The 25,404-nt window shown below is 41.6% G+C and overlaps 1 long non-coding RNA gene across 3 annotated transcripts in view; it reads left to right on the plus strand.

Annotated features, from left to right (window-relative positions):
* Positions 1–11,160: 11,160 nt before the first annotated feature.
* Positions 11,161–25,404, plus strand: part of LOC125182194 (uncharacterized) — a 29,574-nt gene continuing 15,330 nt past the window's right edge. For 2 of the 3 annotated variants that reach the window (XR_007161406.2, XR_010831653.1), the window contains exons 1-4: positions 11,161–12,942; positions 20,220–20,403; positions 20,488–20,611; positions 21,304–23,859. This is a non-coding gene — a long non-coding RNA (uncharacterized lncRNA). The remainder of the gene's footprint in view (positions 12,943–20,219; positions 20,404–20,487; positions 20,612–21,303; positions 23,860–25,404) is intronic. The other variant, XR_010831654.1, reaches the window with a different exon arrangement.

A 25,404-nucleotide genomic window follows, 5' to 3' on the forward strand; every position in this document is an offset into this window, starting at 1 on the left:
TACAACACAATGTTACATTCTTAGAAGAGGGAGGATGGAAATTACTTCAGTCATTTTCCTTGGTGAGCCTTGTCTAGGCTACAGGTTAAATCAAGGAGACAGAGAACCATCTGCATGAGAAATGCGGCACGGGCCGTCAGCACAGGCTGATAGGAGCTACAGGCCCCCTCCCATACAGCCCATACAAAACAATAGCACTATCAGATGGTAGGAGGTTATATAGTGTAGTACATCAGGCTCAGCTAAGTATCTTTGCAATGGTTTCCCACATCACTTAGCAGCTTGTTTAACATACCATGATTAACCCGTAGGGTCTGCAAGAATTTCTTACAGTCAGTGGAAATAAAACAAGCAACCTAAAGCACCACAGTAGAAGACAAACATAATGATGAACAGACAGTAAGCGTGTATTCATTGCCTCTCCTGAAAAATGTCCACAACTGCCTGGATTCCGAAGTATTGCAAATTCATTGCTAATATTTTTGTCTGAGTCTTTTCAGCAGAGTATTGTAATCAGTTTTAGAAGCAGAGAAGCAGCAGAAGTCTTGATTATTGCAGTCCTGTTGTATGTCTGATGAAACTCTGCAAAGCCACATTTTTTTTTCTCAGCATGCACAAAATAATCAGTTATCTCTGTCTGATTCTCAGAAAAAAAAAATTAAGACTTGATCATGAACTGATCTAGCAAGATCTTTTACTTGAGTCTTTCATAAAATATGACAGTTGACAAATGTCTTATCTGGTATGCCAACTTGGCATTACATTCAAACAGAGAAAGATAGCCTGTTTTATTATGCCTTTCACCTCCTTTTCACCATGCACCTTTGCCTTTTAATGCTTTGCAGAGTTCTGCAGCTGGTAATGGATTTGCCAACCATGCAAGTTAGAAAGTTTCTCTCGCTGTTATCAAGATCAATGGCTTCCTCTCGTAATTGCAAAACACCTTCTTTATCATGAAAATTTTTAATTTCCATAAATAGCCTTCCCAAAGGCTAAGTAAGTGCTTAACACAAATAAAAACAAAGCGAGAGGAAACACATAGAGAATGAACAACTCAAATGCAAAGTAATACCAAGGCCTGGATTGTGTTTCAGGAGGAGAATTTAGGAGGCACTGAGCACCTCTGAGATCTGCCAGCACTGATAAAGCTCAGCATGAAGGTGCAAAAGCATCTTACAAGCACCCTGAAAACAGCCTCTGTCAGCTTTCCTTCTCGGGCCAAATTGTGACAAAGTCCAAAGCTGATTCGACGCAGCACCAAGCCACAAAACTTCAGTCGTAGAGACGAGGAAGGAAGAGCTGGCAGATGAAAATGACAGATATCAGAAGTGTATCTGAGGTGAGATTTCTAGTTACTTAAATGCTGTTAGATTAAATGTTGCCTTTCCATAATTTAACTCCCCCAAACCCAAAATATTATCCTACAAGTTATGCCACAGAGACCTGATATGCGGTACGTCAGCAGTGATGTAATATTGACAGACAAATACAGCTATTGTATTCGTAAATGTTCGCTTTACAAAGCAAAGGACATTGTAGCAGAATATACTTAATGCTAGACTGCAATGTGATCATTGTCCTGGATGAACTGAGAACACAAACAAAAATAGATTAGCTAACAACCAAATTGTATTTATCTTGCTTGACAGGGCTAGTTCAATAATGAGTCATTTTCAGATCTAATATCGCCACCATCTCTAGAGTTTTGGGTAATTGTTACTGCTGAGAGAAAAAGTTCAAACAGTCTGAAGGCTGAAGAAGCAAAGGAGCATTAGCAAGCCTAATGTGGGAGTGCTGGCATTACTCCTCTGATCCCCAGCAGATGCAATATACCAATTAGCTGCATACTTCCTTGAGCCATCAAGCTGGGGGCTCCGCCACCTGGGGCCATTGCAGATTGCACGGGGCTCTGGGGAGGGCAGAGGTGTTTTTCCAGGCAGAACTGCGGCTGAGGGCCTGACATGTCTCCCATGTAAGCTGCTGGCCATCGCGTCCCTCTCCTCCGCAGACGAGGGCAAGAAGAGCCATGGCCTGGCAGACCCCAGTGGGCTGCTGCACGGGCACAGAAGCCGTAGGGCACAGCCAAAGCCTGTATGCTTAAATGCTGGGCCAGCTTCATTTGGGAATTACTGGTGTTCTGCGCTTTTGGTGGAGAATAACTATCTTTGTGAAAGCAGCTGTCACGTTAACTTTAAGTAATAAAAGTTTGCACGGAGGTCAGTCAGGTTCCAGGTGAAAACGTGCAAAGGAAGACAAATATTCGCAACAAGAATGGGCATGAATGGGATTGGGCTTGATGCTGATCAAGTTTACATCTGTTTGCAGGCCCAGCCCAAAGCCTGTGAAAACCATCTGACTGGCAGGGTAGCTCAGCCAAAGTCGGTGGGGTGGCACCACCAGCCCGTATGGGTGAGATCAAACCCCAGATTGCTATCTTTTTGTGGTTTTCCTTTTTGCACATAGCAGGGAGGCAGCGAGGAGGGCCATTGATTTGCAAAACACCCTTCGGTCCAGCGGGAGGCTGCCTGACTGAGGACCGCCGGCAGGATGTGGCCCATGGAGCCACGTCAGGCGGGGATTCCTGCCTGGAGGTGGGTGCTGCGTCTCCTTGGCTTGGCTGCCAGAGGGAATCAGGCAGCAAAATGAGAGAATAAGTTTTCAGTGCATTCTTTGGGGGGATGTTAATGGGTGGCAGTTATCATGTACCACCTCAGCCTCCGTTCTTTCATCAGAATCAATTACTTGGTCTTTCTTTGTGTGCATGATGATGCCTTCGTGAAAAACAAGCCTATGGAAATACTGAATACCAGTAGGTCAGAAGAAGCGAAGGATGCAAAACTGCAGTTTTCCCATGGCCTGAAAATGACTCCCTCCCTGGCTTAGGGCAGCCACAGGTATGCTGTTAATTTTAAGTCCTCTTGCCAGAAGGCTATAAAACGTCTTTTCATCTTATGTTACATAAGTATCCAACAAATAAGAAGACTGTTATTACAAAGGCAACCACACTGAAAAAAGGTTTCATTTACTCTGAAAACCTGCATTAAAGACTTCTGATGTCTCTATGTAATGTTTAGGTTGCTGAACACTGTTGGAGAGGAGAATTCATTGAATTCCTTTTGAAAAAGAAAAAGTAACTTTGATGCTACACCAAATTGAGATGCTACTGTGAACCACGTGATTAATCTTCAGTTAAACATTGCAATATGGTACCCTCAAAGATGAGCTTCTGTAATCTTCCAGCATAGCAGACAGCTTTCTGGAAAACTGTGCTAACATATAACAGTAACTAGCAATTAAACGTTTTGCTGATCGTTCTGAACTAAAGAGAAAATACACCCGTAGGTCATAGAACTGATAACTGAGGTGCACTCTGCATACATCTCGGTAATTAAGGTGTTCTTCATGAAGTGGTTTAGTTGTACTATGTCCTTCTACATCCTCACAGGTTGAGAGGCATCAGGTATAATTAAAATATGCTCTAAGTCAGTTAGCTTTCAGGCAGTAAGGAATCCTCACCTGCTCATTTCACAGGGGAAAAAAATAGAAAGAAAAGGAAAAACAATAGAAAACAGCATGTGCGTGTCGACATCCTGCTTGTGAACCAATATTGTCACAAGCAACACGCTGGGAAAGAGCAGACCAATCAATGAACATGAACTGACTTACACTAAGCTAAAATTAGGTACAATATCCTGACTGAAGTTATTACAATTAACTAAATAAATACACATTCCCAGTTAATTATTTTTGTAATACCTTGTGCCTAGAGGCCACACTGAGACTGAGAGCCAGCCACACTAGGCACTGTACATACATCCAGTGAAGGTACAGCCTGGTCTTGCACAGCTTGCTGTTCACATAGAGAAAAGAAACAAAGGACAGGAGACAGAAATCATTCTTTGTTATCCCTGTGTCATAGAAACAGACCCAGAAAAATTTCATGATCTTGCCCAACACTGTATAAGAATTATTTGGCAGGACTCAGGAGCAAATAGAGAACATCAATATCCACCTAACCAGACTGTCTGCCCTTTCCCTAGCACAAATGCTGTTTTTACCAGAAGACTTCTCATGCACGGGCCAGCTCTGGACTCTTGTTTCTCTACATTGCATTCATTCTTTTTCAAATGCAGCACAGCATGTCATAGCTAGAGCTTTTGATTTCTCCTGGCTGTTGTTGGGCCTGTGTCCCATCTATCTCACCCATGTGAAACTCACAGTTATTCTGTAATGATGAACGATGCTTCACTAGCAAAAATTCAAGACCTCAAGCACACAAACCCATGAGCATCCAGTTTTTGTTGGCTACTTACAATTGTCTGAGTTCATATACGTCCTTCCTCAAATCTAGAGACACATTTTGCCTCCTTTGTATACTTATGGAAATCAGCTACATCAAGAAAACTCTTAAAATATAACGGCAAGAGGAGCAAATGTGTCTTGTACATCCAGAGATAGCCCATTCTTTTAGGTCAAAGCAACTGACCTTTATAGCCTCATCTCTTGGAAATAAGCCTCAAAAACTTACTTTTCTAGCCAATACTTTGTCTGCAAAAACTAAGCTACCTTTGTCACCTGATAAGCCTTTCCTGATTAGTTTCTACCACATTAGGTTCTTGCACATATCAAATATAAAATCATCAAAGCAGATATGGTGTTGCTTGCTGACTCCTTCTGTCTGCTAAAAAAAGGCTTGCACAGAAATACAGCTTGGCCAGTGTGTGGTGACTCGACTCTGTTTTTAGAGACCTCCTGCAGTGACATCTTCCAGCGCTGCAGATTTAAAGCCAGGGCACTTGCTTTGACCTTTCACTCTCCATGTTCTGCCAACCATAGTACTTTCAAAATCAATGATAAAATGCTGCTGGCTTTATGGTCACCTGGAATTTCATCCTATAGCTCCAGAGAAGCAGTGCAGTGAGGTAACTAGTGCCTCAAAGTTTCTTTTCCCCATCTCTGAAGAAAGCAAATCTCATAAGAAAGCTGAAAATCACGAAGTTTTCAAAAGTACTGTTCCTACATCTTTACAAAACAACCCCAGATTTTTCTTCCAGACTTTGACAGATTCACTCTGTAGTCAATCAACTATGCTTGTGGATTTGAGAAGGTTTGAAAATTTGGCTTCAAATAAGTAGTCTGTTCTTCAAATCTTAATGGTGGAGTTAGTGCAATGCTTCTGTAATGAAAATTTCTTTTTCCAGCAGTTTAGGTATAAAACATGACTTTCTGTGGGTACTTGAGGCCACCTGGAGTGGTGACAAGTCAACCTCTGTGCCATCTTTGTGGCCGTAAAATTGTTTTTCTTCCTCTTTGCCAGGCTGAGCGTTCTATGAAAGATTGAGTGGACAAATTGCAGAACAGTGTATAAAACAATGATATTTCCCAGATAACCACGTCTGAAACAAAATATTGCTTAGAACAGCATGGGTGTATAATTTGAATACATGCTTATTTTGTAGTTCTGGAGTATTTGTTTACCTGAAGCCCTGCAGCTTTCAGAACCACATTTTAAAGGAAAAAAAAAAAAAAAAAAAAAAAGACTAGCAGCATAGGTGGCCTGGGCATCTTCCTTTTTGAAGTCTCCTGGCTGACAGTACGAAAAAAAAAGTCCTCAGTGTTTGATGAATGCAAGAACCAGGTTTCCAAGCATGGAAAGAGCCTTTAGAAACACAAGTGAGGTTTTGATCCCTGGCCTCAGTGTCATCCATCTTGGAAAGCTTTCTGTTTTTATTATTTTAAACAGGTCAGCAACAGTGAGGTGGGAAACTGTAGATTTCAAAACAGACATCTCTAGAGTGCTTCAGCAAAAAATCATATGATTTCAGATGGGAATTTAATATTGGCCTGGTGGGATGCCTTGCAAACTACCTTCCTAGCCTCTGAGAGAGCAGCACCCCCCGACTGGTAGCCGTGATGTTTTGCCCCACACCGCCTTGCAGGGGCTTCCTTGGACACCTCTCCAGCAACCAGCTCCTGTGTATGTGGCTTGGGGCCGGGGGTCACTACTTTGTTGCTCCCCCTGGGGCACGGCTGCTGGCCCCCAATGCTACAGCCTTTCCCCATGCATCCTCCTCTTGAGATTCTGGGGCCCTGTTGGCCACCTGCGTCCACAATGCCTCCGGATGCAGGTGGCCCCCGAGAGGACATGGTCAGCCCCCGGCCACTGTCCCAGCCCAGCAGAGGAGGGCTTGAAGGGGGAATGGAAATCATTTTCCACTTTCGGCTGCATGTCAGATTAATGGGAGTTTTACAGCGTGCTCCAATGTATTTAGCGCTGCGTGTCTGGGGTACGGACAGGAGTGCAGCAATGCTTTTTGTTTCCTGCACCTGCGCACGTGAGAGCCTGAGCTGGGCCCTCTGTGGTGCTGCGTGCCGACGCTCCGTCTGCAGGAAAGTAATTCGGGAAGAACAACAAAGACCTCTTCGGAGAACTTCCTTGCAGAAAAGGTTGCGGTCGTCTTGCCAGCTCCCAAAATTAAAGCTATGTTCCAGTCAAAAATGCCTATTCAGACTGACATCAAAGAGAAAACTGTGAGCAGGTCAAGGAGTTTAATTTCCATGGCACTCGCGTTTGTGATTCACATATGGGGTGCAATAATGACTAACATGCCCATTGGCAATAACGTAAGAGAGGGCAACGAACAGAGGGAGAAATGAATCGGAGGCAACCCAGCGGGCCCGATGCCGCCCTCAGCCAGCGGCACGGTGTCACCTTCGTGACAGCCTCCGTGAGCACTGGTGGCCCGGGCTGAGGCCTTCAGAAGGGAGCCGTGGTGCCCCTGCCTGGGGGTGTCCCCTGCGTGGGGGTGTCACCCCGCGTGCCACCCAGCGGCCTGGCGCCAGCACACTCCTTGTTGCTCTCCAGAGGGCAGGCCCTTCCAAACACCTCAGGCTGAGCGTGCTTGGGCCTTCCTGGAGAGCTGGGTCTCAGCATCTGCTCCCTGAATAATTCGAGGCATGTTCTCATACCGGCCTTTAACCTTCTAGATATCTCCAGTTAAGGCGAAGGACTGTATCTCCAGGTATGAAGGCAGGAGGTATGTAAACTTTTTAACAGTGTCTGTATGTTCTCCTACTACTCCTTATTTGCTTTTCTCATGGGACGATCCAACGAGGCATTACAGACTGTTGATAAATAGATTTTCAGCCCATTTCGTTTAACCATTACTGCATTTCCATATCAAAGATTTTACGCTTGGCATGCCCAAGCCTATTTTATTTGTAATCTTTTCTCAAATGAGAACTTTGGAATGTTTTTTCATTATGTGTTTCATCTGCAGCTTTTTGCCGTCGTGTTATTTTTAAGATGAGATCTTTTACTCTACCTCGAGTCATTCTACAACTCGTTGGCTCTTATTTATTCTGGCCTCCCAATCTAACAGAATTTCTGTGTTGAAACTTGTTGCTATTTTTTCCAAGGATACACCATATGATGTTAAGCCTGCGCCGTGTATCAAAGTGCAAATATAAACTAGTTGATAGTCTCTGGTCACACCCTGGGTAGGTGTGGTGGTTGGGAATTTTTCGCTTTCTGGCTGGAGATCAGAATGTGCTTAGCATGGTTCCCCATCCAGCATCTCAGTCGGGAGAGGACTGGCTGCTTTTTGCATGTATGTTGTTTGAAGGGTTGGGAGCCAAATAGTTGTACCGCTTCCAAAAACAGACTTTTACTTGTTTGGCTATATTTAGAGCTGCAATCGGGAGATCTGAGGGTATGATAATCTGCTGCCTCACTGTCTTTCTCCTTCCTCTCATTCTCTCTCCCTGTCACTTTGCGGGTAACAGGATGGACAAGCGTAGCTCCAGTGTCAGCCTCAGGCATGGTGCAAAGTTGCACTACTCCAAAAGAAACTCCAAGGAGGAAGTGTGACTCAGAGAGCTGCAATTCCTTCCACGGTTCCTCCTTGTTCCAGCCGGGGAAGTAAGTTACTTCAGTATTTGTGCTGTTAGACTACAGCATGCTTCTCCCCAGCTGCTTGCAAGCCTCAGCTTGCAGAATAGAAAGAGGGATAAGGGTCTGAGCCAGAACTGAGGTGTCTCTAATACGTGAATGGGGGGTTGCTTCCTTCTGCTCCCTGGTCGCCCACATGAGACAGGGACCACTTTAGCCTCAGGTGGGGTTTCTCTGTAAGAAGTCGCCTCAAAGCCACCCACCTATATTGGCTTTCCAGTCGTTTTGTGGAGATGCACACAGCTGCCTGTCTTGTCAGGCATCTTTCATGTTAGTATCACCAGCAATGCACTAACTGTCAGACAACTTTACACTTTTTTTTCCTACCCAGATTATAACATCATGCCTATTTTTGCGCTTAATTTCCAGTCTTTCATACAATAAGACATAGCCTCAATCAGGGTAATGCACAGCTCACCAGACACTTCTGAATTGCCTCTCAGACAATCAATTTCCCACTGACTTTTATTTTCCCTAGTAATAATTTGTTATACTCAGAGACTGGCAAGGGATTTGCAGGCAACAGTTTTCTTGCCAAAACAGAAACACTAATCAGAGTACTCATAGCAAAAGGTTCGTAATCAGTATTTCTTCACTTGGAGTGCAATTGCCAGGCCTGAGAACACCAACTGGAGTATTTGCAAATGATGCAAAGGACTCTTCACCTGCCTCACATTCTGCTCAGCATTGATACACCTTGGAAAGCCATACAAAATTCACAGCATTGTTTTATTCTCTTTTTCACGCAGAAATACTCTGCTATAGTACAAAGGGATCTTTCACTGGGGACTATTTTTAAAGAATTTATAATACGACTGTAAAATGCTGTGTTAACTGAGACAGTGTCAAATAAGAGCAGATGCTAAATACTTAAGTGATGCACTGGTCTGAAAGATAAAAAGGGTCAGAAAACAAGAGAGGAAGAAAATCATCCATATGCACATCAACTAGATGGTCCAGGTAGAAGTAAAACCTCTACTTGTTGCTGTACCCTGTAGGTTTACTAGGCAGAGGTTTTTAGGAAGTGTTTTGCAATTAGAAAACCAGGAGTAAGAATTGACTTAAGAAAATAGATCCGGCCCTCATGTGGTGTTCAGCAGCACAGAAATGCACACACACATACATACATTCATACTTCCTGCCCGAGTGATATCAGTTTCAAAAATAGCCTCTGAAAGACGATTCATGCTATTGGACCAGCTTCTGCTTTCAGTAAAGTGGACCGAACACGGATCTGAATTTATACCTCCATGGTGATTTTCTGCACCAACATGTATAAAGCTCATCCTTACGTTGTGAACTTTGAATGGCATCAATGCTAATTCACCTGCCTACCTGACAGAGATCTCCAGAGAGATACAGAAAAAGAAACATTATTCATCTGAGCTGGTCTTTATTCCTAGAACAAAGGAAATAACTGATGTAAATGAAGCATGCAGTGCAAATGTGCAAAAGTTACTTTTATTTTACATCGGTTTATTAAGGTATTTTAAATAGGCTTAGTTAAAATAATCAGTTGAGCCTTTTTGACAACTTTGTAAGAAATCCTTATGTGGCTAATTCTTAAATATCATCAGACAGCAGGCTGATTGTGTCCGAGTGCACATTGTTGCCCCAGGTAGCAGATAACTTCCTGTGTTGAAACGATGACTTGAGAGCGATATACTTGCAGACAAGGAAATATCATCTTCCAGCCCTGCTGTGTCTTAAAGTAATCTATGAGAACTCTTTCTAGCTCAATGCCTGTGTTTAGCCAAGGTATTAGATGCATTCAGGATGTATTAAACTCATACACCTTCTAAATTACTTGATGGTTTTGAGTTCACATCGCTAGCTAATTTAGTCAGATATCTAGTGCTAACAATAATTGGATATGCTGAACTGCCAAGAAAGTTGCTTGTCTAGGTATGTAATAAATGTGCTTAACGGGGCTTAATTATACAGATATGCAATGGGCACCTTCACCACCTTCTGTAGTTAATATCCTGTTCCCAATGCTTAGTAATATGGAACAGCACTTCTGAAATGGGGGAATACTTTGGAACAGCAAACATTCATATTTCATGCTTTGGCAGTCCTGAACATACCATCAAAATATGGGAAAAGAACTTTCAGTGGATCAAATCACGTACTCATTAGTACACAAGTAAATTCAAAATAACTCCATAAAGTCAAGACAGAGGAGAATTTGACTCTCCTCACTAAATACTTCCTTAATAAAATTGAATGAACAATTTGCTGTGAACAATTCAATGAAAATATCTGTGTTTTGTATAGCCTTCCTTTTTCTTTTCCTTATATTCCTCTTTCTCTTCCTCATCCTCTTTTTAACCTTTTCCACCTTCCACCTTCTGACAGTATGCATAGAAGACCTAAGAAGCTAAATGAAAGCACAGGCAAGAAACAGATGACAGAGTCAGCAGTTTCGCCAGGATAAAAGAAGCCGTTGCTAGAAGTACAGAAGATGGTAAAATATCAATAATCAGAATGGATTGCTAACGGAGGAAGGGTTCATTCCCTGTATGGGTTTGTTTCCTGAGAATGCCCCTTGACTTCTACATTGTATAATATATCCTGAACAAAACACAGCTAAAAAAGGAAAATGGTAACGCTGATTCTACTCTAAATAGGATTTAATATTGCCCATCACTGCAGTATCTGAGAACAAGATATACTATTGCTGATGCAGTACAAAGTTCATGGAATATCAAGTGTTGGTAATCTGTGCTCTGAGCCTGTGAATGTATGTGCAAATGGATCAGATCCACAGCTGGCATCTGTCTGGCTCCAGATCTGGTCCAGTAAGTTTCTAAAGAGTAGTTCAAGACAGACCATTGAAAACTTCCAAAAAAAGTCCCAGGGCATATGACAGAAATGGCCAAGTGGGACAGCACAGTAGAAGAAAGAAATCCTGTGGGTTCATTTCTTTAAAGCACAGAAGTCATTAATCATTTCTATTCCTTGCCATTTGAAACAGCTGCCTGCCTGCATTTGCTAAGTAACTGCTTTCCTAACCACACAGAAACAAGGCTGTGGGCCCCAGAACGCTTATGCTTCCAGATATTAACGAATAATTTCCCTCTTTCGCTGTGTCAATGAGAGCACGTTAGCATCCTTAGCATCTGGTTTTGGTCGTGAAATAATATGCTAATGTTTCCACACTTCATGAATTCCTTCCAAAAATCTCACTTAGTGCTTATCTTCTCAGCTGAGGCTTCAGAAGTTCAAAGGCATGACTTGAAAATCTCAGTGGCCTTCTACCTTTTACCGGTGATGCAGAACATTGCTCTTTATCAAGTTAGTAAATAATCTCTCCTATCATGCTTATTTGCTCATCTTCTTGTAAAACCGAGTTACATTTTCCACGTAAGCTCTTTACTTCAAAAAGTACACTGTCATCTCTAGAGGCTATTGCAATTAGTGAAATGCCAGCCAGCAGGTGGAGACGCATGAAAGCAATCTCAATTCATAGACAGGCTGCTTTGACATTTCATTCCCATAGCCCTGGCCAAGCACTAGAGCGGGCCAGAGCCAGAAAATGTAGCTATTGGTTTCATGGAAAAGTTCAGAATTAAAATCTTGGATGGCTGACAAACATGTGACAGAGCAGCTTCTGCAGCATGACTGCTGCACACAAAGCCGCACTAGCGAGCCGTCCCGGCAGCACCTTTCATGTAGCAGTGCGTGGTGGAGGGAGGGAAGCCTGCTGCTGCTCCCTCCTGACCTTGCTTCATTCACTTTGTTCAGCAGTCCAGAGCTGCCTGTCAGCGTCAGCTGTGCTGAGTGATGCAAGGAGCCACGCGCACCTCGGTTTGTGCGGGTTCGCATTTGGCCTTGTGCTGGGCGAGGACGGGGCTGTGGTGGCTCAACACCCAGATGCATTTCCACCTATTTGCTGTAAAAGTTCAGCCTGAGATGGCATGAAAACAGCTTTGCTTCCTCTGTTCCGTTCATAACTCCTCCCACCCAGTGTTTCCTCTTTCGGAGTGGAAACATCATTGTAATAGCTATTTCTGAAATATCCCTGCCAAAATCAGGAAGTGCAGAGGAATACTTAAGTGCGAGGAGGGGGAAAGGTAGCTTGCAAGTTATTTTGGGGGTGGGGAATTTGTTCACATGAGCCTGGGAGAAAAGCCGAGGATAATTCTGTGTTGTCTTCAAATTAGTTAAGTTTCTAGCTCAAGTGTCTCCATGCTTTAGAAACCTTAAGAAACTGCAGTAGTCGGTCTGCAGAATGTTTGTGCTAATGCAGCGAGCACGTGGAGATATGGAAAGAAGGAAGGAGATGGTGTAAAATTAATAGAGCTTTGAAAATCTGCAAAAATTATCTGCAAGCTTTTTGAAAGATTCCAGTGTTCGAACGCATGATGCACTGGCAAATAGCATTCATTGTGCAGATACTGGAAAATGGTGTCTAGTTTTGCAGATTCAGACCCCTCAACATGTAATTGTGGTGAATTATCAGAGTTTGTTATTCTTCCTTTGAATGAGAAAGGCACTTCAAACCTTGCAGATTCAACTTCAGTGCTTTTAAAGAAATGCATTTTGCAGCTTTTCCATCCCTTTGGATTCTTCTCCTCCCCCCTCTACCTCATCTCTTGCACTTTTCTCTTTGGAGAGCAGAGTTTAACATGCCATTGAGGAGATAGCCTGCATGCAAAGTCCCTCAAACATAAACACACTTAAAGAACAGATTCATCACAGTGTGTTTCCTAATGTGGAAACCGCATTCCATCTGCACCCTTATCCGATGGTCATTAGCTTAGATGTTGAATGGGCATTCCTTAAAGTGAAGATTATAAAAACATACATACTGCTCAACAGTGATTCATCAGCTTCCAAGCTCTCTCTGCTGGAGAGCAATCGAGCTCAGAGTGACTCAGGCTGGGGACTTTGGGAATGCACGGCAGGAATTTGCTACATCGAGCCTGTAAAACAGCCTTCGGATGATTTCTCTGGTGATTTAGAAGCCCTGTGTTCATTTGGCTCAGGTATTTTTCTGCATTTGTTTTCTTTGTAAAAGTTTGTTGTATCTTAATGTATCAGTTATGCATATTTTCAAGAGCTTTTTTAGAGCCTGGCCCCGATCTTCCACTCAGGTTTGCAGCACTGTAACATCAGTGACTTCTGTGCTGTTGCCCTGACAGAGGAATCGGCGTCCTCGTGAGCGTGCTTGTCAGGAGTTTACAGATGACAATGGTCACACGCACACACTGCCTGATGATAAGGCAAGTTATCACCACTATTCCTTGACCTATTTTTTAGCTTGTAAATGACTGGGTCTAAATTCCCAGCCACAAACTGAAGACATTGTTTATTGATCTATTGTATAGGATTGCCTTGAAAGAGTTAGCATTTATCTGAGATGACTCACAGATTGGTCTGATGATGGATGTGTTCTCTAGTTTGCTGTGTGTTGAATGCGTGCATCTCTCTGTATATATGAAAAAGATATATATATATATGTAGTGGTTTGCTTTCACAAAGTACCCTGTAGAGCCTTTATTTCCTTTAAGGGTTGTTTTTTAAAGAATCACTGTTGATAAAATAAAAGTTACTGAGGCAGAGGAAAATAAACTACCTGGACTACTCCCTGTGAAGCTACCAAAGACATTAGAAATAAAGAACATCTTATTATTTAGGGCAATGGAGTAATGGTGCAAAAGGAGAACTGAATTCAAGTGCTGAATTATGTGTATATGTATATGAGCATATTCTTGATAAGCTCCTTACTCTACATGATGCTTCAGTTCTCCGTTTTTTAACACAGGGAAAATGCTCAACAGCCTTGTTAAGAGGATAATAATAATAATAACAAATCTGTGAATGAGCACGTACTGCATACATGACAGTGATGACAACTTACTCAGAATTTACACAGTTATGTCTCCTGCCCAGACCTTGCTATTGGATATAATTTTGGATCCTGCCTTAACCGATACGCTTTTGCAGATCCCTTAAAATGTTGGTCTCTGTGGCACCTATTTGAACTGGAATTAGGTCCTCATTAGATTGTGACAGAAGACAATGAGAGTAAACTAAGGATAGAATCGCAGTGAAAAGTTTTAGAGCAAAACACAAAAATAGTTGTCCCAGGATAAAACGGATCTCTAACAGCACTGCACTTGCACCTATCAGACATATTAAAGAAGTAATAAACGTTTGCTGAAGTACCACTTTGAAAGGTGTTTTGGAAGCACCTAACTTGTCTACATAAGTACTGTTCAATTGCAGGCTGTGAATATTTGACATCTACTTCCACTGAATATCACCATGCTGCTATTCACCGCAAAATAAAGGTTACTATGATTTTATTTCATTCTGAAGTGCAATTGCAAGTATTGTGAGATCCCTCTATTCCATTGTTAGAGTTTTATGGGTCACACAGACACATATTGTACCTGTATATTAATGACAACATTTGGTTTATGTTATAAACTTCTCTTCCCACAAGTACGTGGTGGTGTTGTATAGAATGCACATTCCCATAATCATTTAATATGTTTTCAGTCTTAAAAATAAAGTTTATATAATGAAAATACAATATAATTATACACATGAGAGTTCTGGTTTGGAAGAGGTTCAGCAGAATTCTTTGATAAAACAAGCCCCCAACCACAAAAACTACATACAGTGATTTGACAGTCAAACATATATAATCACTTATGCTAAATTAAAGGCAGTGTCACCACGTTAAAAGCAGCACACTGAAATCCTGTATGTCAGTTTTGGCCAACAAGTGAGAAATACTTTAAATCTAACCAAATGCATCCTTGAATAAACTTTGAGCAGCTTCTGAAAAAGGTGCTTAGGGTGGTCAGTTATATACAGAAATGAGAGTGCCAGGGATACATTTATATAGACTTATTTTATGATGATACTCATTGAGCTCTCTCACATGGAGTTAGCAGTCTAGCCCTTTTTTGCTCCATACCAATTTCTAGCACCTAGAAATAGACAATGTGAGGACTCTAAGAGCTAAAATTCATCCAAAAATTATCTTGTTGGGCAGAACCAAGAGGTTAGTGAAGTTAAACACCTTATTGTTTAGGTGGTATTTTCCATTTGCTGTTCCTGCTAATATCTTGTCCCAAAACACACGAACCCACTTAAACAGTTTTGGTGGAGTGTGTCTGCTTAGAGAGTCCATGGACACCAAATTTTGTAGCTCCACTGAGAGCAGCAGGATGATGCTGATTTGCACCAGATATGGATCTGGCTCACAGCATGTTCCATTCTGAATTCACAAAGCATGGAGTAATGTGAAAGAAGGAAGTGACTTTTGTGAAAAGCATTTTGGAAAGGAAAACCAAAAATGATGGATATACCACTGGGGCAGAGGGAGTGGAGCCCGCCTCAAAGAGGACCTTGTAGAGCTGCCAGCCTTCCCACAAAATGTGCTGCTGCTCTCAGAGAGGAGGGGGAGGTTTCCCCAGGACAAATGCAGCCACACCAAGTACCCTAATAACTACTTTGTAGATATTTTTATGTACCATCACATCAAAACCAGACTGAACTTCCAAAACATCTGAATTCAACCCATCACTGATTAATGGAAGGAGGAGAAGGAGAATGGGTGGGAAGAATAGTCATTGTGAACTGCCATAACACTGGGCAGTAAGCCACGCTATTCAACACATGAGACAATACATTAAAAAATAAAACTTTGTTTTCAGGGGACTTCTATATATATCAAGAGCTTGATTCATAGACCACTAAAGTTAATGGGAATCTTTCCTTTAACCAACTACTGATCAAGCTGTTACAAAAGAAGTGTTAATACAGATTTGTAATTACTCAGTGTCTCAGTATTAGAAAATTACAAAGTCAAGTACATCACCAACAGCTAGTAACAAACTGTAACTAATTACTCAGAACGCACAGTCATTTTGCCCACCTGTACGTACTGCATTTTACTGTAGAAGCTATTAGCATGAACTAATGCATGGAGATTAAGATTTAGTAAAAGAAAACGTGGATGCTTACAAGAAAGGCTAGTTAACAATTTGTGTTCCATCTGGCATTAAAAGCTCTAAAAGCAGTATTAGTTGAGGGAAAACATTATTTTCAAACATTACATACCTTTTTACAACATTTTTTCTCTTTCTTGCCCTCTGGAAGCAATTAGCTCAATCATATTATAGCTCTTAGATCTTCAGCTATGCAACTGACCATATTACCATTCCAGTTAAATATGCAGCAGAGCCACTAGTCCTTTGTGAGGAATGGGATTGTTCATTTCAATGGGAGTTTGGGGTGGGGATAGTAAATCATTCTCTTTCTGATCCAGATGTGCTAAGGGAGGAGGTGACCTTCCTCCTTTTACCATTAGTTTGTTGGAGGTTCTGCCCCCACCAATCTACTGACAGAGAAGTCAGTATGGGAATTTCCAAATCACATGAAACTTATGTGTGCTAAATTAAATTCTTGATCTAATTCTCAATCAGGGTAATTAATTTCTCCTGAGGTCCATAACCAATTGAATTTTACCAAAGCCAGCTCATCAAGAAACACTGAGTTTAGCGGATATGTAGGGACAATGTGCTGCTTTCACAGGTAACAAGTGTGACAGCCCACTCAAGCTATGCTCTAAGACTCAAAGAATAGTAAGCAATATGGGATCTCTCAAAAAATGCAGGAAACATGACATGTGACCTTTTGAAGAGGTAGACATAATTTCCCTGGAGGCTGCCATGTAATGCAGACTTGGATTGAAATAATCTAGTTGGTTTTGCCCAAAGTGGACAAATTAGGACAATGCTGTGCTGATGGGTAAGTTAAAGGAGTAACATTAGCATGGGTGGCAAACCTCCTATGTGGGTACAGAAGGAAACCTCTATCAATAGCCTTAACGTTAGTCACCAGATTCAAGGAAAACCATTCCTGTCTCTCTCTCTTTAAAGATATTTCCTCTAGGATGTTTTTTGACCTAACTTTTTTAACCATGTGAGACACACCACAGTTACAGGCTGTGGATCAGATTCCTGTCATATAACCATCAAAAATGTGTAGAGAGAAATTAATTTCTATAGTAGAATACCAGATGAAAGTTGGTGGCTTTTCTGCATACTCCAAATCTATGATGGTTAGATCCTTAGACATTCAGCAAAACCTCTTTATCAAGCTTGAAGTGTACACAAAACTCAACAGTTTTCTAAAAGAGCCTAACTGCATGAGATTGCACTTCCCTGACATAACTGAAATCTATCCCAGGGTACTCGCTCTCTGCCTTTGGGAACTCTGAAACTGCAGCTCTGCTGATTGCACCAGCTCTGCAATTACACTCATGCTTTCGTTCTCTGATCACTTTTTTTTCCCTCATACGATTGGCACTTGTTAATAGAAAACAGATACTTAGTGTCATTAAGGATCAGGACTAAAGACTCTTCTGGTGCAGAACTTTGTCAACAAGTCAGCTGCAATTCCACTGAAGCACAGTTCAGGTGTTTCAACAGTCCAGGAAATGCTTGGATCACTTTTTCCCTTCCTCTTGTATACAAATGCAAGCATATTTAATATCCTGGACACCTCTACCTGACAGTGTTGACAGAAAGTGGCACTGCTGACATTGTGATCAGTTGACACCGAGAAGTCAAATGGCAGGGGCAAATTAAGGTGGCACAGACATGATTGTAGGTATTTCTGGACCTTCAGTGACAATGTATGCCAGTAAACAAACAAGAAAAAGAATTCTCTTAGTCATACTTAATGTAAATATCAAAAGGATTATGTCTAATTTCTAACCAAGAAATGTCAGGTTCAGAAATTTCATTACAGGTTCTCATCTCATTCAATTCTACACTCATCTCTACCTGAAACTTTTCAGAGATGTTGATACTATCACTTTCTACACTTCATAGCTGGAAAGATTTTTTTCTTTTAATCTGAGTTTTCTAGTTTTTTGTTTGTTTGTTTTTTCTTTGAGGCTTATTTCCCCCTTTTCTTGTTGGAGAACAAAGGTTTAATCTGAAAATTTGACCTTGTTTGAAGCCAGCTATGGATCCTCATCCAAAAGCCAGTTCACAGACACTCACTATGTGCAGGTGACTTTTGAATTTGACTCAGGAAAAGATCTGTTAAACACAAGCTTGCCAAAATCGGAGTGCTTTCCAAAGCAGAATCCTTAACTGTACATGTTAAAAAGAATTAAAAAGTAAGGAGAAGTACAGATAATACCCAGGTAAAGTAGATGGCTGGAGAAAGGCAAAGTAACCTGGCTCCCTCTTGACTCTGCTTAGGTCAAAGGGAAAAGTTGAGGCACTGGCTTCTGCTTTCTTTTTTTTTTTTTTTTTTTTTTTTTTCTTTCTCTTTTTTTTTGGCCATTTTATTGATAACAGGAACACAAGTCTTGCTCTCCAAAACTTTCTGTCCAAGTTCCTCCCTTTGCTTGCCTCCCACCCCAACACCCATCCTCTTCCTTTCTTTAACCTTACACAGCAATATTCAGCTTTGCCTTCTGAAAAGGCCTGAGCTGTCCCTGTGCAGAGGCAAAGGCTAGTTGAAGGAAGGGTGCAACATTCATTTTAAAAAGCATTTTGGCATAGCAGTAGGTAAAAGGATTTTAGCTAGGTTGCAGGAAAGAGTGTTTGCATTCTTCCTGGTTTTTGTTTAGTCCCTGAACCAAACACTTTTATTTTGTATACCTAAAGAGGCACCTACACCCATACTTCAATAAATTGCCTGAATGGGAGTGGTTGCTGCTGGTTAACTTCCTTGGAAATAGAATGAAGTGAAATTTCATGATTGTATTCTATTAGGCCCAATAATTGCAAATAATGGTCAGGGTTTCCACGCAGGAAGAAATTTTCAAAGCGTTAGCATGTATGTGGCTGAACATGTATACCTGGTGACAAAATCAGGACCTTCAAACCCAGCACAGATCCATTGTGGTGCTCCAGTAAGATCTCCATAACTTTTCCTGCTCCTGGAAGAACATGAGGCCATTGAATGTATAATCACTCGTCAAGGTGATGCAAGCTACTAATTCTGAGTAACCACATACATGTCCATTGCATGCTCAGCCAAACTGAACTTCAGTCGTCAGTCTTCTCCATCTGCTCTGTCAATTTCTTTTGACTTATCTTTTTTTAAAAGGTGCCAATTATGCGCAAATCAAATGAGTCTGTTTCTTCAGGTCCATTAATTATTACATTCCATTTACATTTTCTGTTTACTTTTTCCCTTCTCTATGGAAGCTATTGAAGGTCTGATGATTCAGAATGCTCTGGGAACACTATGTGGCTTTCCTTCTTGTTTGCCCATTGTAACGGAGCTCATTTTTCAGTGGAGGTTTCCCATTCTTTCCAGGAAAAATGTGGTCAAACCCATGTACTCCCAAACCTTTTGATCTCCTGAATCCTCTTCATATCCCAGATAAAAAAGTCAGTGATTAAGACAGAGTTCCTAAAAGGACACATAGTCAGGCTTCCCTTTGACCAAAATGGTTTCCCAGTGAATCAAACCTTTCTCAGCTCAGGGGGGGCTCGACAATAGGCCCTGAAAAGATGGATAGAGCAATTGTCCTGCTTAGTGATCCACGAAAGGAAAGGGGTCCTTAGTGAAGGGAGACCTACACTAAGTCTGACCTGACACTGCAGGAGTAAGACAATGAAAGGTCAAGGAGACTAACGAGAGGAAAAATGCAGACAATAGGTGCCACAGCTAGCACACAGCTCCTGCCACGCAGACTATGGGGCAGCAACGTTAACTGCCTCAGACATGTGAAGGGGAAGTGAAGCGGAAAGAACTTGAAGTTTCCTTCTTAAGAATTGTGGCCCAGCATCTTCAGGATTTACCCAGGCCTCACAGAGAGGTCAAAGTGACGCAGCTAGACCTGAGATGAATGAAAAATAAAGATTATCTAAATGGGGAGGAGAAAAATATAGATGTCTTTTAGACTGAATGAAAAAGGCAACAACTTGATGTCTGGGATCTGCAGAAAGATCCCAAGGCATTTTTGTGGGAGGAAGTAGAGAAAGTATTTGCCTAATTCTATTTACACAAACAAACAAACAAATCCAGAACAAAACAAACAGCTATGTATGTGGACTTGCAACGGGCATATTTTTCTGCTGCATGAACAAAAAGATCCTTAGTTCATGCTACCTGGGACTCAACTCTCTGCATTTCCTTCAGGCACTAGGCAATTGTTTCTATGTGTGAATGAATTCTGGTCCTTGTGACCAGTCTGGAGACAAAAGGAGGAATCTCTCTGGCTTCTGCAAGTATCCCTGTCGTCAATGGCATCTCCATTATCACTTCTTTGTAGCTGGGCCTTGGCCTCGTTAAATGGAACAGCCCTTTCCTGCTTGGGTCAGACAAGTGCTCTGAATGCTACCTTTGCATCTGTGCATCAACGAGCCGCCCTTTAGAGATGTTAACAAATACCTGCTGCTCCACTGCCGACTCTTTAAAAGCCTCCTCAGAAGACGAGAGAAGACAATCTCCCTCGGGTGGGTTTGTCACACAAATAGGTGAGCGTTTTTGCCATGTTAAGCCACATTCTTCATCTTTTCAACGGCCTGGTCTTTTGACAGCTGACATCACAGGCACTGAGATTCATCAGAGTACTGTTTCCGTGGCAGGAACTGACAAGTGGAATAAACATACCACATACTTAACAGCGAAATAATGCAGAGTTCTAAAATTCAATAGGTTCAGGTAAGATGACTTGCTTTGCTTTGCAACCTTGCACCAAAATTACACTTCCCCAACACGTAGAAATCAGATATAGCTGTAGAGAGAAGGGATTGGGATGGTAGTATTGGTTAGGGGACTGCATGAAGACATTAACCAGCACACTCGGATTTTATTTCTGGGTCAATTGCTGGCCTCCTGTGTGATCCCAAGCAAAGCCCTAGAGCTTCCTCTGCCTCAGCTTCCCTGTCTGGAAATTAAATCCAGCTTCTCTTAGGGAACTTTTTGGATCTTGTGTTAAAAGTACAGCAAATTATTATTTTCGCCTATTTATTCGATTAGATGTATATCAAAGGGAGAGAAAATATGAGAAGCATATGTTGGTTGAGAAACAGTGTGAATTTCAGTTGGCATTAGATGACTAATGAAAATTACAATTTAAGAGTAAAATATTTTTCCGTATTCTGAGATGATGACTCAATCAAAACCAAATCCTCTTAAAAGCCATCTTGATTGGAAACTATTAGATAATTTCTTCAGAGGGTAGAGAAGGGGGGGTAGATGATATTCCTCCTACAATTACTGAGTCTCCTACAAATGAAATGATCTCCTTGCATTCCAGTGATGACCCCAGACATTGACGAAAGCTGTGTTTCTCATCTGACCTCTTAAGTTTCCACTTTTGTAACTCTGTTTTATTATAATTAACTCTATAGAACCTGTAGATGAGCACAACACGTATGGAAGAATGGAAGATGGAGCTTTTCTCTAAGGAACTTGCAGTTTAAGGATCTTTATTCCCAGTCATCTCCCCTAGTGATGGAAGAAATTCTACTCAAGATCAAACTGTAAAGTGACAAATGCTTTTAAAGCCTGTAGGTTTACAAAAGCCCAAGCAGAGAGGGAATTAGGTATTTCTGCAGTGCCGAAGCAGAGAATTTGTATGAAGAAAGAGAAAGGATTACAGTGCGTACATTTTCTGGACATCTGTTTTTGACCGAGCCAATCTGATCTGTAAACTTAATCAGGGATTCAGGTTAGAAAGAAACACAGATAATTAAAGGTTTGCTCAAAATGCAGTAGCTAAAGCATAGTTTGAAACCCAGGCAAACGCCTGCCCCCTAGGCACGTTTGTCCAAAGCTGGTGAGCATTGTGGTTCTGAACACACTAGCTGTAGTTAACAGAAGTCAGCAATCACACATCCCAAGATAGAAAAAGGAGCAGACTACTTGATTTGGCTCTGGGAATATATAACTGAGTGTCTCAGACTATGGGTTAGGATGGAGAAGATAATGACTACTAATAGAGGTCTATCCCCAGGTGCTGAGCACAGATCCACAGTTTTTTGTCACGAAGGAAAAACATTTGGGTTGTCCCTACAGTAACACTGCTGTACAGCCCTGGAGTATGCTTCTGAAGTGAATCTCCCTGTTGTTCCCCTTGCTCCCTTGCTCCCCTTCCCTTTGGCTCACATCACAGAGCACATACATTTGACTCCTTTGGGGTTCATCTAAATCATAAGATCCTTTCCAACTCCAGGACTACAAAATTTACGTGTAGTCAATGGGACTAGACTACAGCTGGTCCTGAGTAAAATCCCTAAAGTGATGGAATTATGGATGCTGGGACCTCAGTGCCAATAGTAAGTAATAGCTGACATCCTTTCTGGAATCAGCACTTACAAGCAGTGAGACAGCTCTAGGGCATTTCTCCGCAGCACTCCAGGGGCCAGCAATGGCAGGGGTGACACTGTGGATCTGAGATGAAGACCCCCTCCCTCCACCCTGCTGTTCACAGATCGTTTTCCATCAGGTAGAACTGTGTGATCTGGCCTTTTCCTGGCTGCTCAGAACTAGGGCCGGAGCTCACATTTTCTTAAGTGCCATACATACTACAAATACATCTGTCTAAATGTAAGGTAGGTGTATGCCTCAGATCAAATGAATCACGCTGTAGAAGTGCCTGTTTTTTTCCATTGACTACCTCAGATATAATGAAGACCAGCTAAAGTGTGGTGAAACTGCTCCCACTGTACACCCCTAATATCTCATTTTTTCAGGTGAAATCTAATAGATTTAATAAATGCTTCACCTGGAAAGGAATATTAACTCATTTAATTAATCTGCTGGCCAAATACCTATCGTCAGTGTGCTTTTGTATTGCAATCAGTGATAAAAAAAATCCCATTTAACACAGGTGCAATTAACATACAAAAACAGTAAATCAGGGCTCTTTCTCTGTAGCCGTTAAGGACCCCTGTGAAGCTCCCTTGTGATCTTCATAGATTTTTTAATTGAGTTTAATTAGCCATTGAAACAATCTCCCAAAGTTTATAGTCTATTTTCCCTCATTGGAAAATTTTAAATCAAGATTATATCTTTTTCCAAAAGATATGGTCCAATTCAGGTAGGGATGAATTTCAGGGAATGCAGAGGGCTGACGCACTGCAGAAGGTCACAGCAGCCCATCACACCAATCTCTTGCATACTGTTAATGGGAATTGGGGTGGCTTTTCTGCTGATGCAAAGGAGCACAGCAGCACTGGAGGTGGCCATGATGAAGGGGGAGGCTTCGCTGCCCCCTTCCCACAGCCCTAGGAGCACACCAGGAAAATCACAGCCTGGCGCAGTGGTTTCCCTACGGTCACCAGTGCCCAGCCTGGATATATCGGAGAGGTGCTGTGGTTTGAGATGCCTCAATAATGAACTAAGAGAAAAAACTATGCTAAACATGGAGAAGAGTTCATATGAAAGCTTGTCTAGGTTAGCTGGGTCCTCTCAGGACATTCATGAAATTCTTTTGGGCAGAAAGCAAACTGTTGGAAAGCAAGGACAGTAGTGGGCAAGCAGAGCGTAACACTGCTAGTAGTCAGCTCTTGCTGATGAGCTCCTCAGCTAAGTTTCACAGATAGCATACTTTCCAGAACCTCTGTGCACTTTCTATAGAGCAGTGCTTCTCAAACTTTGTCAGTTTGTGGACACCTAAAAGCCCTATGCTGGAAGTATGAAGCCCTCTATAGCAAATTGAAGCATACTGTCAGTGGGCTTGGCTTGCTTTCCCAGTTGCAGATTGAACGTACAGACTCACAGGATGACTATCACCTTTAGAGGTACAAATCAAGGCGTACTTTAAAACATTTGCCTGAAGCTCAGAAAACCCTAAAGTACTAGAATTTTCTTCATTCATTCCATGTTTGGTTTTAACTCAGATTTTCAAATCCTCCCAAACAGTATCACCATGAAATGAAGACTCATCAAAGTGTTTTACCAAGGTAAAGTGATACAATCTTCAATATTTTGTCAAAAGCTTTGTTTCATTTCTCCCTAGGAGAGGTTTTGTTAATCAAAATGGAAACTGGCTACATGGGGCCCAACATGTAACTTTTTATCCCAGTTGGATCTGAGGGATACAGAGCATTTTGCTGTATTAGGTCATAAATTTGGGCCAGATACTGCAATCAGTCTACTCTAGACTCCTAATGTGAGTGTGAGTGCCATATATAGGTCAGCTACAAAATGAGGTAATTTTTAAAAGGAGATGTATTTTCACGGAATGTCATGATTTATATGGCTCCCACAAGGCCATACCCCAAGCATTTAGTGAAGTGATGTGCAAATCTAACTGCATTTTATCTAAAAATAAGAAAGGAACCACAGCAACAGAATTGACTTTATAGTTGTTCTGGTGAATAAGGAAACAAAGAGGGCGTATTTTCCTATAACTGAACACGGCTATGCTAGTCAGTTTAACACCACAATGCTCTCCACCAGCTTTTGGCCAATACATGGCATGAATATCACTGTCAGAATTATCCTGATTAATGAAGAACAATTCATGCTGATCAAACAGACCGTGAGGTGGTCAGTGCCGAATTAACTAGCTCAGTGCTTCTCAAATGTCTTTGGACACTGCAGCCTTTTGTAAAAGGGCAAGACCAAATAGGACAGTAAAAATTGCAGTATAAAGGTTAATTACTCACATGCCTGCTCATGCTCACCATTACTGTTTGGTTCTCATTCATGTTCTAACTTGAATTTATTTGCCATTTTCTTTTCTCCGTTCTCAATGGCCACATTTGCCCCTTTACTCACTGTTTTACGATTGAGTCCGGATCACATCTCATGTTTGTTACTGTCACATATTTAATATCCTTAACGATAGTTTATACTTCTGTAGCACCTTCCACTTACTTGTTTCAATGTTTTTCATATGCATTAACAAATGAAACATCTCAATAACCCTGTGAAGTAAGGATTGCTCTGTCTGCTTTACATGTAGGTCAGCCACACTTAGATAGGTTACAGTTCATGACTTGCCCAAGGTTACACAGGAAATGTGTGGCAGAACTCGGAATGGAAACCAGATTTCGCGCTCTCCTGCCTTAACAACAAGGTTATCCTTTCTCTTTGTGATGCTTTTGGGCAGTTCATATGGATCTACGCATATGTTTCAAATGAGCTAAATTTCCATGAACTTACTGTTTCAAACAAAAGTGGATGAATAAATGACAAAGGTCTAAATTATTGAAAAATGGCAAAAGCCACCTGGCGATTTGCATACCTGGTCACAGTAGTTGTATACATAAATAGTTAATTGATTACATGCATAATTGTAGGAACTGTGCATGCAATTTTCTGAAAATTTAGACCAAAATGCACAGAAGGGTAACTGGAGAAAAGGGGAAAGAAAAGGTTTAATGTAATACATGTGCATAATGAGCATGGGTTTAAGCCATAAAGGATACTATATTTAATTGGACCTAGTACTAGAGTGTGCAGCTCACAGATCTTGCTGTACACATGGCCACTCTGACAAA

Source organism: Anser cygnoides, chromosome 5 (genome assembly GCF_040182565.1).
Source record: "Anser cygnoides isolate HZ-2024a breed goose chromosome 5, Taihu_goose_T2T_genome, whole genome shotgun sequence".
In the NCBI taxonomy this organism is placed as follows: Eukaryota; Metazoa; Chordata; class Aves; order Anseriformes; family Anatidae; genus Anser; species Anser cygnoides.